The 15,508-nt window shown below is 46.7% G+C and overlaps 1 protein-coding gene across 2 annotated transcripts in view; it reads left to right on the forward strand.

Annotated features, from left to right (window-relative positions):
- The window catches only part of PLXNA4 (plexin A4), a 472,507-nt gene that overhangs the window by 92,958 nt on the left and 364,041 nt on the right, over nucleotides 1-15,508 (forward strand). The window lies entirely within an intron of this gene.

Raw genomic sequence — 15,508 nt, forward strand, 5'->3', positions numbered from 1 at the left:
GGTGAGTGTGTGGATCCACCTCTTGGGGCTGGTGTGTTCCTGAGAGGTGTGCGTCTCCAGGCTCCTAGTCTAAGTGGTGTGCTCTGTCCAACTTGGGCTTATGCCCCTAGGCAAGACCTTTATTAGGCGTGGATGGTTGGGGAGGATGGACGGGGGCAAGGGTTGTGCCTGTTCCTCCCGCTTCAGCCCTTCTGGCCGGTGCATCCATCTGGAATCCATTCAGGGAACAGATGGAGGAAAGTATATGGTACCCGTGGGAATTGCTACTGGGGCTAAGAGCCGGATCGTGGGATGAGGAAACCATGGATGTTGTGGGAGCACAGAAATGCCTTCAGGTGGAGTGGAACCATGTGATCCGGGGACATGAACTTTCCTCCTCGTGCTCCAGAAGCTTGCTGGCTTCAGCGGTACTGGGTGACCTCGGCCCATCCGCCGTGTTTCACGTCTCCATCTATGCAGAACTGCTCTGCCACCCGCCTCTGCGTGGGCTCTCATCTCAGTGGGTTGGCACTGGTCCCCCAGAGTGCCCTTCTTGCTTGGATCAAAAGCCTTTCTAAAACTCAAGGCAGTAGGTCCCGTTTTCTGTTGGCCAATAATCATTCTTGAGTCTTTCTCCTGGGAAATACTGATGATGCTGTGTGGAGATCCTGCTTGTTTTAATTAGGCCTACCCTGGAATTTTCTGGACATCATGTGGTTCAGATGGATGAAGCAGCAGTGCCTTATCTGAGACCGAGTTTTGATGCCTACTTTTCTCTTTGCTGTGTTTGTGGGTATATGCTTGATGGTCAAGGGGAAATGCTCTCTGCAAATCTCGAGATTGTACCTGTTAAGCTGTCCTATGGTGTGACAGCCCATTCCAGCCATTGTTTTTCTTTCTTCAGATTGTGCATCTTTGTGGAACAGGTGGTGGGGCTGGAGGGTGAGAGTGTGGAGGGGGAGAGGCAGGGAGCAGAGTGTGTGTGGGTTGGGGACGTGTGTGAAGCAGTTACATGGCTAGCGGCTGGAAGAGAAAACATATGTTGGTGAAATGCCATGGCACGTGGCAAGGGTGATGCGGGCAACCCAGCACGCACTGGAATCATCCACCTCATTGTAGTGTACTGCCTTCTATGCCAAATGAATAGATTAATTTAACCTTTGTCCTTACAGCTTGCAGAATGGTATTTCCTAGTCACCTGCCTTTCTGAGGAGACTATATTAAGCACAACTGAACATGGCCTTCTTGTGGTTACTACTCACATGGCGGCCTGGCCTCATGGACGCCCAGGAAGGCTGCTGGAAGTGCAGACGAGTTGTGTCTGATTGTTGCAGCTGTTGCGGCTCTTCCTCTAGAGCACCTTGTCACTCATCACTTCCAGATGCTGCCAGGAATCCTGGTCCACATCAGCACCCTTCCTCCTCCCTGAGCTGCGGCTTCCAGCTTTCAGTGAGCTGCGAAATCAGATAACCAAACTTGCTGAAATTGTGTCTGATAAGCCTCCGTATAAGCCAAGTTGGGGGGAGGTCCACGAGCTTTAGAGCAGGGACTTCGGGAAAAGATGATTCTGTTGGGTGCTCAGGTGACTTCATTCTTCATGAGGATTCAACGAGTTCGCTTTGCTGGCAAATACCAAATACCAAAGTCTAAATACCAAAGTCATTCCCATATACAAGTCACACAGTGAAATGTCTGTTGACCTGCTTTGCTAAGTAAGCACTGTTGAGGGTAAATAAGTAAGCATAGGAACTGGGAGTGCTTTAGGTCTTGTCTCTACTAAGCCCATCTCAGTGGAAGGGAGAGGTGACTTCCTTCAATGTTCTGGAAGGTTCCCACCCCCTCAACTTCCTACCAGGGGCCAGAGGATCTTTTCACTTGCTGGCCAGACCAAGTAGACCCTATAGAAGAATTTTTTTTTTTTTTGCTATTGTCTGAGCTGGTGGGTATATGGTGTCCATGATATAAACATTGAGAATTCACTGCACATAACAGAACAGAAGTTATTTTCTCTTGGGGGGAAAAAAAAAGATGTTTCCTGGCCATGGCTGCATCGTAAACCTAAGTTGGTTGACTTGCAAATAAATGTGTGCTCTTGGTCAGAGGGTTGTTGGAGGCTGATGGGGGCTGACTCTCTCACCTGTAGAAGCTGGTCCCTTGATGGGGGGTCAGAGTGAGGCCCATCTCTGTGAGTGGGGGCTGAGGACACCTCCAGGACCCCAGGCAGGCCAAGTGACACAGACATCCATTGTGGGATAGGCTGTGGCCAGAGCCTTACCTTGAAGTGTCCCCCGAGGTCAGCCAGGCTGGCCATGACAGGCCACACCTGATCAGGGGCTTTAGGGCTTTATAAACCATGGACTGGCATTTCTCATCTTTTACTTTGGAGCAGAGGCTGGGGGCGAGGTTCTATTTCAATCACTTGGGACATTACATTTAATTTCCAGAGCTGTAGTGGGACTGGTGAAGCATAAACATTTGAGAAGTAGGGCCAGAGAGTCATGTGTGGGGGAATGAGCCAGTGGCCCTCCTGGGGGAAAGCCAGGCCATGGGGGCAGCAAAACTTTCTGCTCCGAGAGCTCAGAACGGTGGCCTTTTTAATAGTTTTGCTGAAGCCCAGCTACACTCCTGCAGACTCAGCCGGCCCTGGGGGACAGTCTGAATAGGGAAAGGAAAGCTGGGCCGCCGCGTCTGTTGTTTGAAATAATAAAAAGCGAAACTGGCCCATTTATTTATTTTTTTCTAAACAATAGAATTTCCCACCACTCTGGCTCACTGAGCACCACTCCCCTTCCCCTGTCATAACTCTGTCCTGCTTTTCCCAGAGGTTATCAGGACCCCATTCACTCTTTGGGCAGAGGCCCAGCCATGAAAAGCTGTGGGGCTGCAGGAGGATTTAGTGGGAAGTTTTGTGAGCTACTGAAACTGGGGGCTCAGGATAATAGAAATCATATGGCTGCCGTAATTACAGAGCTGGCTTCTCTGAGCCCTGTAATAATCTCCCGCGTGAATCAAGGGCCTTGCAGAGTTCTTTGCAATATGACAAGGGACTCAAGGTGGGAAGGCTGGGCGGGAGGGAGTTAGGGGCTTTGCTAAGAGTAAGGGAGTTTGCTGTGAGTTTCAGGAGTTCAGGAGCTAGACTGTAGCAGCTATCCATGGGCTGCCCTGAAAATTACTGACTTTCCAGTTTGTTTGAAAGGTATGGGTCCCCATCATTGGCAACCTTGTCTCTGATGACCGTAATTTTACTCCTTTAGTGCACACATCACATGAGGCAGGGGGAAAGGAGGTGAGGAAAGTACCAATTTGGATGTCTTTTATTTTTTCTTGTGTGTGTGGGTGTGTGTGGGTGTGTGTGGGTGTGTGTGTTACGGCTGGCATTGGCACATACATGCTCCAGTCATCAGGAGGTACCTAGAAATTTAGGAATAAGTTACAGGCTGTTACAGTTTCAACTACAGGTTAAATTCTTAAGGCCAGTACCATTTCGATTTGCTTTAAGGTGTCTGTGTAAATCTGAAAACCTTTGACCCAAGTTGGGGGAATGAGGTCAGTGTTGCCTCAGAGGACAAGATCTCTTTGCTTAAATATTCCAGCTCTGATTTCTCTGTCTCTGGCATTTTTACCACTAAGTGATCATATTTTATGGCTGCTGTTCGGCAGTGAATTACTGCCTGACATTAGTGGGAGAGACTAATGTTCGTTGTGAACCAGAACATCATAAACTTCCACTTGAGGTGTGATTGCTCCTTTCATTTTGTGATTGCATCTTTCCTGGGTGTTTTGTTAGGTTGAACTGCACACACCAAGGGGCGGAGCACTGGGAGAATGTTGGGTAAGCAGAACCCTGGCTGGCCTTGCTGTTGGCTTGTAGTAGGATGTGTGTGTGTGTGTGTAGGTGTGTGTCAGCGTGGAGAGTCACAGGAGTAGAGAACACCAAGTCATTCTTCTTGGGAATTGTCATACAGCTTAATTCAGTCTTCCTAATTTTTTTTTTTTTTGAGCCTGTTTGAATTTTTTTTTTTACTTTTAATTTTATTGACATATGGTGGATTTATACATAATATTGTGTTAGTTTCAGGTGTATAGTAAAGTGGTTCAGTTATACATATCTAGCTTTTCTTTTCAAATTCTTTTCCCTGACAAGTTATTACAAAATATTGAGTAGAGTTCCCTGTGCTATACAGTAAGTCCTTGTTGGTAATCTATATCTATTTCATGTATAATAATGTGTATATGTTAATCCCAAACTCCTAATTTATCCCTCCTTCTCCTTCTGCTTTGGTAACCATATATTTGTCTTCTATGTCTATGAGTCTGTTTTGTATATAAATTCATTTGTATCAGATTTTTTAGATTCCACACATAAATGATATCATACGTATTTGCCTTTTTCTCTCTGAGCCTGTTTGGCGTTGATTCGCCTGTGTGCCATAGGCCCTGAACACGGATCCAGAAGCCAGAAGGGCACCTAGTAGAGGTGGAGGGAGACTCGCCTGAGGCTGTCGTTCTGAGGACAAGCTCTCTGAAACAGATGCTCTGTGTGTGTGTGTTTCTGCAGTGCTCGAGTCACAGGGCAACACCAGATCAGAGATGTGCAGCCCCTGCCTTGCAACTTCCTCAGGGTATCCGAGAACTCTTTAATAGACACCTGGAAATTTATCAATAAATCAGTTGATAATAACTAATTACAATAACAATAGCAAATAAAAGAACAAATAACAAAATAAAAACAATAACAATAACAAAAATAATAATAACAATAAATTAACTAAAAAGAAATTCATGTCAGGGAAAGCTCTCTAGATGGCTGGAGGCATCATGAAATTCAGTGGAGATACAGTTAAAGCTAGCTTGCCCTGTGATCAGAGCGGAAGCTGAGTGTACCAGATATAAGGTTTGGTCAGTTCCCTCTGTTATGCTGTTGTTGTCGTTCAGTCGCTCAGTCGTGTCCGACTCTTTGCGACCCCATGGACTGCAGCACGCTGGCTTCCCTGTCCTTCACCATCTCCCAGAGTTTGCTTAAACTCATGTCCATTGAGTCAGTGATGCCATCCAACCATCTCATCCTCTGTTAGGAGTTTTTCAAACCAGAGAGGCTGGCCGCTTTGCTTGTGGGTAGTCACTCAAGGAAAAGGGAATAAGAAATATTGAAGAATCAATGCCAGACAATTTCCATAATGAGAAAAGTGCATCAAAGTTGTTGCCTTTTTGTTGTCATTGTTGTTATTTTTGTCATGCTGTTTTTGCATTTCCCACCCCCGGTTTTGCAAGTATTAGGCCCGTGTAGATCTTAACCATCCTTTTTGTGTAAATGTGTTCCCACTCATGCTATTTTCTTATCATTCCCTACTTTTCACTACTCAGCCCTAAGGCTCACCCCCTGTCCTGCAGGTCTCTGGGCGGGGATCCCCAGTGGTCACCAGTGCTGACCTGAGAGGCGTTAGAGTGGTGTCCTCTCAATGGTGCGTCTGCTGCAGCCCCTCTCAAGGCAGTTGGACCCCAAGAGCTGGGGCTTAGACTTGTTCTCCTCCTGGTGTCCTCTTGAAACACACTTTGAGATCCCCAGAAAATATTACCCTGGAAACATTTGTCGTTCTATTTTCCAAATGATCATTGCTAGCGCACATGACTTAAGGAGATGATTTCAAATGAGCTTTGCCAATTCAAGATTTATTGATACGTGTGTGCCATTTTTTTTGAATCATGTGTGTGTGTGTGTGTATATATATATATATATATATATATATATATATACATTTGTGTAGAATGATCCTGATCATAAATTAAAGCACAGACATTAAAATTAAAGAAAGTGCTGCAGAAACACCCCAAATCATAGAGTGTGCTCAGTCAGCTGATGCTCAAATGCCAGGCACGCCAGAGGAATTTATCCAGTGACACATGCAATTGAAGTAAAATATTGTGCTTTACAAGAACATATCATTAAAATGAAAACTAGCAGCATATCAGGAGTCTGGCCATGTAACCAAGACAACAAAGATGGGAGAGGATGAAAGGCATGATGTACCAGAGGAAGAGGGAGGAGGCAGGAGGCAAGAGGAGGAGGTGGGGCACCTAGCTGTCAATGGTCCCCTCACTGCTGGGCTCGTAGCTGATTAATCTTGGATGGGAAGAGGATAGAATCTGGGTGGTGATCCTGGTGGAGGCTCCAAGCCAGGATAGGACCAGGGATGGAGAAGGCAGTGGTAGCCAGATTGACTCAGAGTATGCCAGTGGAAGCTCTGATTGGGGGACGGGGTCTGCTTATAGTTCCTACTTGTTCTCGAGTGACTTCCCATGAATGTGGCCACTGGACTTGCTTCCTGGTGGTGTCATGGTGCTTCTTCCAGCAGCTTTGGTTTTTCATAGAGGGATTCCTGGTGACTTCTAAAATGACTCCTCACATCTCCCACATCACTCTGTGACTTCTATCCCACCCCCAGGGGACACAGATGTGTTGATTATGGACTGCTCTGTATGTAACAAATGACCCCAACACAGAGGCTTTAAAAAATTTATCTCACAGAGTCTGTGGGTCAGGAATCCAGGTCTGGCTTAGCTAAGTCCGCTGGCTCAGAGGACTATAATCAAAGTGTTATCTGGAGCATCCATCATCTCCAGGCTCAAGGCTGGAGTGGGGGAGGATCCTCTTCTAAGATGATGCACTTGGCAGTGTGAGGCCTTAGGTCCTCACTGGAGACCTCGGCCCCTGGCCACGTGGGCCTCCCCATGACAGCCACTCACACAACACGTCAGCTGAGAGAGGGAGCCAACAAGAGGCGGTGAGCATGAGGAGAGCCCGATTTTCTGAATCCTAACTTCAGAAACGACTTTTGTGGCATCCTGTTCTTAGAAGCCGGTCACAAGATCCTGCCTACACTCAGGGGAGGGCCTTCCACAGTGGTATGGATAAGGAGGCAGGGGTCATTAAAGTCACCTTAGAGGCTGCCTGCCACATGATGGCTTTGTTTCTAAGCCATCAAGGACACCGGAACCTGTGCTTTTAAAGTTCAGGTTGACTTTTAGTGGTGTAGGAAGAAGCACAGCCTTACTCAGGAACCATCATGGCGCCAGCACTGAATCCTGACTTTGGGCTCCTAGAGACTTTGGTTGACATAGTAGAGAACCCAAAGGATGAACCAGAAGGGGCGAAGTGGCCTGCTACACTCACAGGGCCAGAGGGCACCACATCGTCTTGAGTGTGTAGTCTGGGAGCTCAGGAAGGCGTCCTTGGGGATTCAGCTCATCTTAGGGAAAGGGTAGTAATTTGTGATGGTAGATGAGCGAGATTTACCTTTCATGTCAGTAACTGATGAGAGCTCTGATTCCATGGAGAATCCATGCCCCATGACTCTGGCCTCTTTGGGGGATCACCTAGCTTTTAAAGTGAAGTGAGGCAAAGTGAAAGTCGCTCAGTCATGTCTGACTCTTTGCGACCCAATGGACTGTAGCCCCCCAGGCTCCTTTGTCCCTGGGGATTCTCCAGGCAAGGATACGGGAGTGGGTTGCCATGCCTTCCTCCAGGGGATCTTCCCCACCCAGGGATCAAACCCAGGTCTCCCGCATCGTAGGCGAATTCTTTACCAACTGAACCATGAGGGAAGCCACAAGATGGTGGAGTAGAAGGACGTGTGCTCATCTTTGACCTAGCTTTTAGGAAGTGTTATTTTCCTGTGGATTGCACCTGGCAGGAAAGAAGATGGGAAGGGGACTACCATGCTTTGGACACCTCATAGGCACCAGGCACTGTTCTAGGTGTTTCCCTTGTGATGTGTACATTGGTCATGTCATGCATCCTCAGCCTTTCCTTTCGGGTAAAGACTACAGCCTCCCTTCTACACAGGAGGAAAGGGATTGAGTAACTCGCTGGAGGGTGCATGATTTGATCTAAGATCTGCGCTCACTGATACAGGCAAGTCATGGGCTCCACCTGTGGCTACGTGCTCAGCTTGTGAGTAAATCTTACCTCCTGCATCTGGCCAGCATACCTGTTGGCCAGAACCTTCCTACTTTCCCTTCCTTCCCTCTGTCTCTGCCCTGGCTCAGGGCCCCAGTGGTCAAGTGTGGATGTTTGTAACTGAATTCCCCATCTCAAGGTGCTCCCCGCTTTAATTTCCTGTAGATTGTGCCAGACTCATCTATCTAAAACAGCTCCAATTCTCTAACACTTCCAGTTGAAAACCTATATATCTTTTTGTCCAAGCTTCTGTGACACCCCACTGCCTGTCACCCACCTGCATGTCAGAGGTCCAGCCTCTCCGAGGACACAGGCCCCCCAGCTCAGCCCTTCAGCCCTGCATGCTGCCTGGCCCCTCAACGTTATGAGTCTCCAGGATCCCAGCTAAATTGAAGTACCAAGGAAGGGGCTCCCACCTGAGAAATGGTGGGGTCCCACCTCCGCAACAGCTCTCACATTGCAAACCTCCTTCCAAGAACAGCCTTCTCTCTTGAGGGGCAATTACGCTGGAGCGCATTGCGCAGCAGAGTGGGCGGTGGTCCTGAGGAGGGGCCGGAGGCTTTCTGGAAAACAAGCTGTACTTTATCACTTACCACTGACCTGCCACCCAGGACTCACTTGGGGTGTTTGTCTTGGGGGTTCTCACTAGAATTCTGTCTCCCAGCAGCCCCGGGACTATGCTCAGGGGTTCTTGATTACTTTTCCTGTTATTGGTCAACCAAGGTCCCCGTGACTGGATCGTATCCCATAACTTCTTGGCAAGCCCCCTGCAACTGAGGACCTAATTATACCGTCTCCTTAGACCACGTGGTCATTGTAGCATCTACCTCCACCGGTCCATCCAGCCTTCTTTTTCCTCCTCAATGCTGGTCCCGTCCACCCAAGCCTCGGGGCTTTTCTCTGGCCTGGACCTGCTCACCCCACGTTTGCTCTCTCAGCTCTTGTCCTCTGCTTCTTGTTGTTGTGTGGCTTGTACATTTTACATAGGGGAAATCCGTTCGCAGATGTTATCTTGACTGATTACCCAGGATGACAGTGGGGTAGTAAGTCCCGAGGCAGCTCTGGATCCACAATTTCTCCATAGATTTAGTGGCTCGAGAGACATTGTGATCGGATGGTTGACTCACTTGACCTGCTTTGCCCTGTTGGTGCCTCTGTGAGTCTCATTAGGAAAAGTGGGCCAAAGAGTGGGTCCTTGAGCAGTGGGTGTTGGCTCAGGGGTCCTCCCCCCTCCACTGGGTCTCTTCCTCGGGGCCACTCTCTGGCATCCCCAGTGCCTTCCCTCAACCCAGTTTTTCTGCTTTGAGCCCCCTTCCAGAAGGTTCCTCCCTCACCATCCCCCACTCCAAAGGCTCCAGAGGGCTTGGGAGCAAGAAGGGTGGAAGGGAAGGCATATAGGAAGGACTCTCGCCAGGGAGTTGGATTGTCTTTCTGCTTAACTGAGGCTTCCCTGGTAGCTCAGGTGGTAAAGTGTCTGCCTACAATGTGGGAGACCTGAGTTCGATCCCTGGGTTGGGAAGATCCCCTGGAGAAGGAAATGGCAACCTACTCCAGTACTCTTGCCTGGAAAATCCCATGGACTGAGTAGCCTGGTAGGCTACAGTCTATGGACTCCAAAAGAGTCGGACACGACTGAGCGACTTCACTTCACTTCACTTCTACTTAACTACTCATATCTCCCACCAGACTGAGAGTGCGCTGGGGGTGAAGGAGCTGAACTTGGGTGTGTCCTCAGTGGCTGGTTGGACTTGAGGGGCCAGAACGATGCTGAGACCAGCTTATGACCCACTCTCATCACTGCATCCACAAGTCACATCAAATCCTGATGCTTCTCAGGTCTTCCCAGCAGGAATCCCAGATGCCAAATGTTGCTTCAGGCAGGTTTATACCTATAATCACATGGGTATCTTACACGCTTTGTGGTTTCTGATAACAGTGAAGATGGTTAGATACCTTTGATTCATTCTTAAAGATCTGTAAGTGGATGAATTCTCTACCTTGGTCCTTCTGCTAACTTGCCAGCCTTCCCCACTGTGATCATTCAATTCTCTCTATTTTGTCCTACCTGCCCCCAAAGAGCACAGCATTTATCCATGCTTTTCTACCAGAAACAGAATCCCTTTACAGCGATTTCTCATGATTGAGGCACCAGCTTTTTGAAAAGTTGTATGTACCTAAAGCCATATTTTAAATGCTTTATATGAGCATACAATAAGAATGTCTTATTTAATCTTTATGATTAAAGCTCTTCTGGGCCTTCCCCCAGATATACCAGGCTTGGGAGAGGAAATTACATTTAAATATCACTCACAGAATCCATCTTTCTTAAATCCCATGAAGTTTTATCAGGCAGGATCATCTGAGGCCTCGTATGGACCTGAACCACGCTGTTGGCCTTAAGTGCCCCTGTGGCGGCTGGGGAGCTGGTCTCCTCCATGAGCTGGGCAGGGTCAAGGACACCTTGACTGACTGCTTCATTGCCTCAACAAGGCTGTGGGCCTCTTCAACCGATGGAAAGATCATGGGCTTAAGAGATAGGAGTTCATCAAAGGAACCAATGAATCCTTTTCTAAACTGAAGAATGCTTTCCTAAAATTAATAGCTTCTGAATATATTTATTTTACTAAGTTGAGTTTTTATTCAGTCACAGTTTGATGACCCAGAAATCATAGGCAATAGTTTCAAAATCTTAGGATTTTTCCCAAGAGGAATTGGTTCATTTTCTTTGCATTAAAAAGTGGTTTTCTTTTCTTTTCTTTTTTTTTAACTTCTGGATCAGACTTCTAAACTTCTCCCCCAGCATGTCTAAACCTTTCCTAGTTAGATGTAGGTGTCCAGCACAGTGCTTTCCTGAAATGCTAAATAAAAAACGTGTTTGAAGATTGACTCTTGGGGCTTAGGGTCTTATAGGACCTGTGTGTGTGTGTCTGTGTTTGTGTGTGTGTATCAGCTAGTTTAGGCTAAGTTATGTCACAGTAACAAATAACCCCCAATTTAAGTGACTACCGCAGCAGCATAAACTTGTTTCCAGCTCATGTTCATGTGCACCCTGGTTTGGCTGCAGCTATGCTCCGTTCACTTCTTTCGAACAGAGGCTTAAGACATGCCCAGATCCCTCTCAAATGTTAATATTGTGGCTTGGAAGCAGCACATGTCACTGCCCCTCACATTTTATTGGCTAAACCAAAGGGCATGGTGTGGAGACTATTCTCTCACCACAGGAAGAGGCCAGGCACATATATGTTCCTGGAGGGAGGAACAGAGAATATTCTGTCAATAATGCAGTTTACTTTAAGGATTATTATTGTGAACATCACCTTGAGTCAAGACATATCTACCTGACCTATCTGTAATATGCTAGGTGTTTCTTGAACTAAAGAGCACATGGTTATCTTCTTACTTAATATTGGAGAAGATGTATGAAAAATATAGGATGTGGCTGATTTTATGTCATCGAGTTCAGAAATAGTCTTGGAGATTTTTAAAAATAAAATGCTCTATCAGCTTGTTTTTCTGTGATTTGCTTTTTCTTCTGAAACTGAAATTAGAATCACTCAGTCCCTTCCATTAGTGAGGGCTGTAGTTGTTTGTATTTCCCTGCATCCAGTTTTCCTTAAGAGTGAGGGTACTTTTCTACTTAAATACAAAGATTAGACTGTGCTCAGTGGATGTCTCTTGGAATAACTAAATTATCCAAATTTATTAAATCATTTCTCATAACTACAATTAAATGGAATCTTCCAAGTTAATTTTCCCCATGTAATTTACTCCACCCATCCATAAATTCCCCCATTTCCCCTCCGTCCTCTTCTTTTTTGACTATGAATTCTAAAAAATTCACTCTGGACACAGTCAGGACCACTGGCCCTTGAAATTCATCCTCCAGGCAAGGAACCTAATTTGGGAATTCTAGTTCCAAAGCTGGCTACTGACTCAGGGCCAGGTTCCCTGTCAGGCTCCCCCACCATCTCCTCCTCTTTGGAAAAGGCAGAAGGGCAGAGCTGGAATCCTGCATGGAGGAAGCAATCCTGCAGCCTGGTTTGAAAAACACTGATTTTTTTCAGCCTTCAAACTCATTCTGTGGATAGCCAATTTTTTGGCTGACATGTCTTAAACTTACATCATATTGACGATGCCTGAGGAGTCCTTGAACATCCATAACTGGATGGCACATGGAATACTTAAATGACATGTATTTTCATGGCTGAGTTAGTGGCAGCCACTGGGTGGATCTTGGAAATCAAAGAAAGCTTATAGGGAGTTGCCCTGTTGCAGATGTGCTAGAAGAAAACCTCTGATCCTTTCTAAGCTCTTCACCTTCGATTTTCAGGTGATACGAGATACACCCGCATATGCGTGACTGTGGACCCTCTGCCACACATACACACACATTCATGTCATAAACATGCACATGTACTGAATTCCATACATACCTGTGTGCACTCATGCATGCTGATGTGTACCCATGCATGCACACTTAGGAGCCAGACCCGTCTTTTTTTAAAAAAATTGAAGTATAGTAGATTTACAATGTTGAAATAACTTCTGCTCTACAGCAAAGTGGCTCAGCTACACACATATATGCATTCTTTTTCTCAGATTCTTTTTCATTATGATCAGTCCCAGGGGATTGGATATAATTCCCCATGCTATACAGTAGGACCTTGTGTGTATCCATTCTAATGTAATAGTTTGCATCCACTAACCCCAAACTCCCAGTCCTTACCTCTTCCTCCTCCCCTCCTCCCCTTGGCAATCACGTGTCTGTTCTCTACATCTGTGATTCTGTTTCTGCATTGAAGAGTGGCTCATTTGTAGACCCTTCTCTTTGCACTCAAGCCTGGGGCAGGTCCTTCTGTGCTCTGCCCTCTTGGACTGAGCCCACTCCCTTGCATTCTCTTTGGGAAATTAGCAGCACACCATCTAATCAGTTTACCTCTGACTCGCCCACTTTGGCTTTGAGATGATGACAGAGTGCAGCTATTTAGCTGTCAAACGCTCTGACTATTGCCCAGATGGACAGCGCCTTAAACATCAGAGTGGTTTCTTGCTCACTCGTGGGTGGGTGGGGGGGTAATGAGTCTCCCAGTTGCTTTTTTAAGTGCTTCATGCATCTGCCTTTAATTTTAATGCCTCTTGCCTGCTGACCTCGCTTCCCGGCAGCCAGCCTAAGTGTGATTCCCATAATTAACTTAGTGATAATTTAATCTCTCTGCTTTAAATTTGATTGTTTTTGAGGGACTGGGGTCTGGGGACAGGAGAAAGGGGAACTTTGCGCCTCGTTTGACCTTTGTTTTTGTCTGGACTCTTTCTTTGACGGCAGCAAGACCAGAGGGATATAGCTGGGTCGGGTGAGGGGACACAGAGAGAGAGAGGTTCAGGGCATCATGGGTAGATGCGAGAAAGGATGCTAAAACAAAACTCTCTCTCCATTCCTTTTCTTGTAAGAAGTCATCTTTCTTTGTCCCCATTTCTCCCCTGAAAAGGTGCAAATATGTGAGCGAGAGTACACAAATGCTTTAAGATGCTTTGATGGGGAGTAGCTTGAAAATGAAAAATAATAAACTTCCTTTTGGTCATGGCAACCATTCTCTTAAGCCAGAAGAAGGCGAGAAGGGGCAAGAGGCACCATTGGATGCTACCCTGCTACTTCCCATGTTCACTTCTAGGCCCGCAGCCTTTGTGCCCACATGTCTGCCCAGGTCTGTGTCAGGGGTTTCCCATGCTTCTAAGCTGCTGAAACCAAGACCGGCAGATTGCCTGAAGAGGTGGAACCGACAGCTGGGAAATCTCGACTTTGTTGCTGGCTGCACTCCTGATTTTGGACAAATTGTTTATCTATACATATTTCACCTTTTGAGCAACTAGCCTGCTACTATATCACCCTCCGTCTCTCATATGAATAAGCTGAGAATAAAAGGTCTTCACATCTGGAGAACATTTCTTGATTCTGTAGGAGAAACAAATGAATAAAAATTAAGACAATGACAAGGACCAAATGATTTTCTGTGCTTAGTAAACTTCTAAGGAGAGTCTTCAAACTCCATGATGTAAACACCTATATGAATCCAGGCAGAGTGTTAGAGCAGAGGGTGGAAGTTCCCCAGGGAAAACCTCAGAGATTCCAAATAGATGCACTAACCAGTCCCTGTGGGATTTGTGTGTGTGTGTGTGTGTGTGTGTGTGTGTGTGTGTGCACGCGCATTTACATGCTCAAGATCTCTTTGGGAGAACTTCAGGAAGCCACCCTTGGTTCCTCTCTAGATTGCTACTGCATTGAGGTGCATACTGTGGGTGAAGGAAGGGGGACACAGGGCAATACTCAGTTCTGAAAAGCTTGGGATTCTTCCTACCACCTCCTGCAGCCTGGAAACAAGGTCTTTGATTTATGAGCTAACTTTTAATTAAAAGAACAGCAGAAAAAAAAAAATCTCATTTTGCCTCTCCAGGATAAATGGTTCACAGTCTGAACTAATTTTGTTTCTTCTCCGAATGCCCCGGTGCTGCAGGGGTGTGTGAATATGTGTGTGTGTGTGCACACGTGTGTGTGTGTGTGCACACGTGTGTGTCATGGGATGTTGGCTGAGTGCTCTGTGTCTTTGCTCCTGCAGCTGACCCTGCCTCTACCCTCTGGGTCCTGGCGTGTAGCCCTAATGCTAGCTTCTTGCTCTGTATCACAGTTTCTCCCTGCAGTTTTTTTCTGACATCTTTACTTAAAGAGACGCTGCTGTCAGTTTCATTCTGACTTGCTTATAGAACTTTCCTTCCTTCAGCCACAATGATGTCTCTGCTGTCTTTGGTGGAAGAGATTTTATTTTGGTGGTCACCCCAAATTCTCAATATGTTTTGATTTATTTCTCTGACAGCCCCTCATTACCTCCCATTGGCACTTCCCAGAATGGAATTTATCAGACCCACAGCCCTTCTTCTCCAGGAGTTGATCTTCCCTAATATGACTGAATCTGACATGCAACTCACCCCTAGTGGGTTGGGATATAAACCAGGCCTTTCTTATATGACAACTTTTATTCTCCATCACTATCCATCACCTTTAGCAGTGTGATGGGGACCACTCTTTTCTGTGAGTCCTACCTTCTAGGAGTACCAATGTTTATTTGGTAGTTAGAGGTGGATTTCTTTACGTAAGAGAGGTATCAAGTCCACTCTGTTAGAATTTTCATTCCTCCCTTCATCAGAAAGGACTGTGGAGCCCCATCCATTGACTGCAGAAGCCAGAGCCAGGGGTCCTTGTCTCAGACTAAGAACCTGCCCCCTCCACTGCCCTGCTGGGTCTTTGGGGGCAGCGTTGGAGGAGCTGCTGTGGCTTCTTTGTTCTGGAGAGAGAGCAAAGTGTCTGTCCATGACAGACATTGAAAAACCTCAGGAGAACTGACCAGCCAAAGTCCCTAGTTAAGATAAGACAAAAAACCAACTGCGAGGCCACAGAGAGGTGGCCTGCGCCAGCGGCAGAAATTTGGGTTTGCACTCGATGACGAATTCTCAGCCTTCTCTGCTGCTGACTCACTTCAAGGGGCAAGGGACAGTCATCACCAACCTGGCCCTTCTCAGGGC

The sequence above is a fragment of the Odocoileus virginianus genome, chromosome 1 (genome assembly GCF_023699985.2).
Source record: "Odocoileus virginianus isolate 20LAN1187 ecotype Illinois chromosome 1, Ovbor_1.2, whole genome shotgun sequence".
In the NCBI taxonomy this organism is placed as follows: domain Eukaryota; kingdom Metazoa; phylum Chordata; class Mammalia; order Artiodactyla; family Cervidae; genus Odocoileus; species Odocoileus virginianus.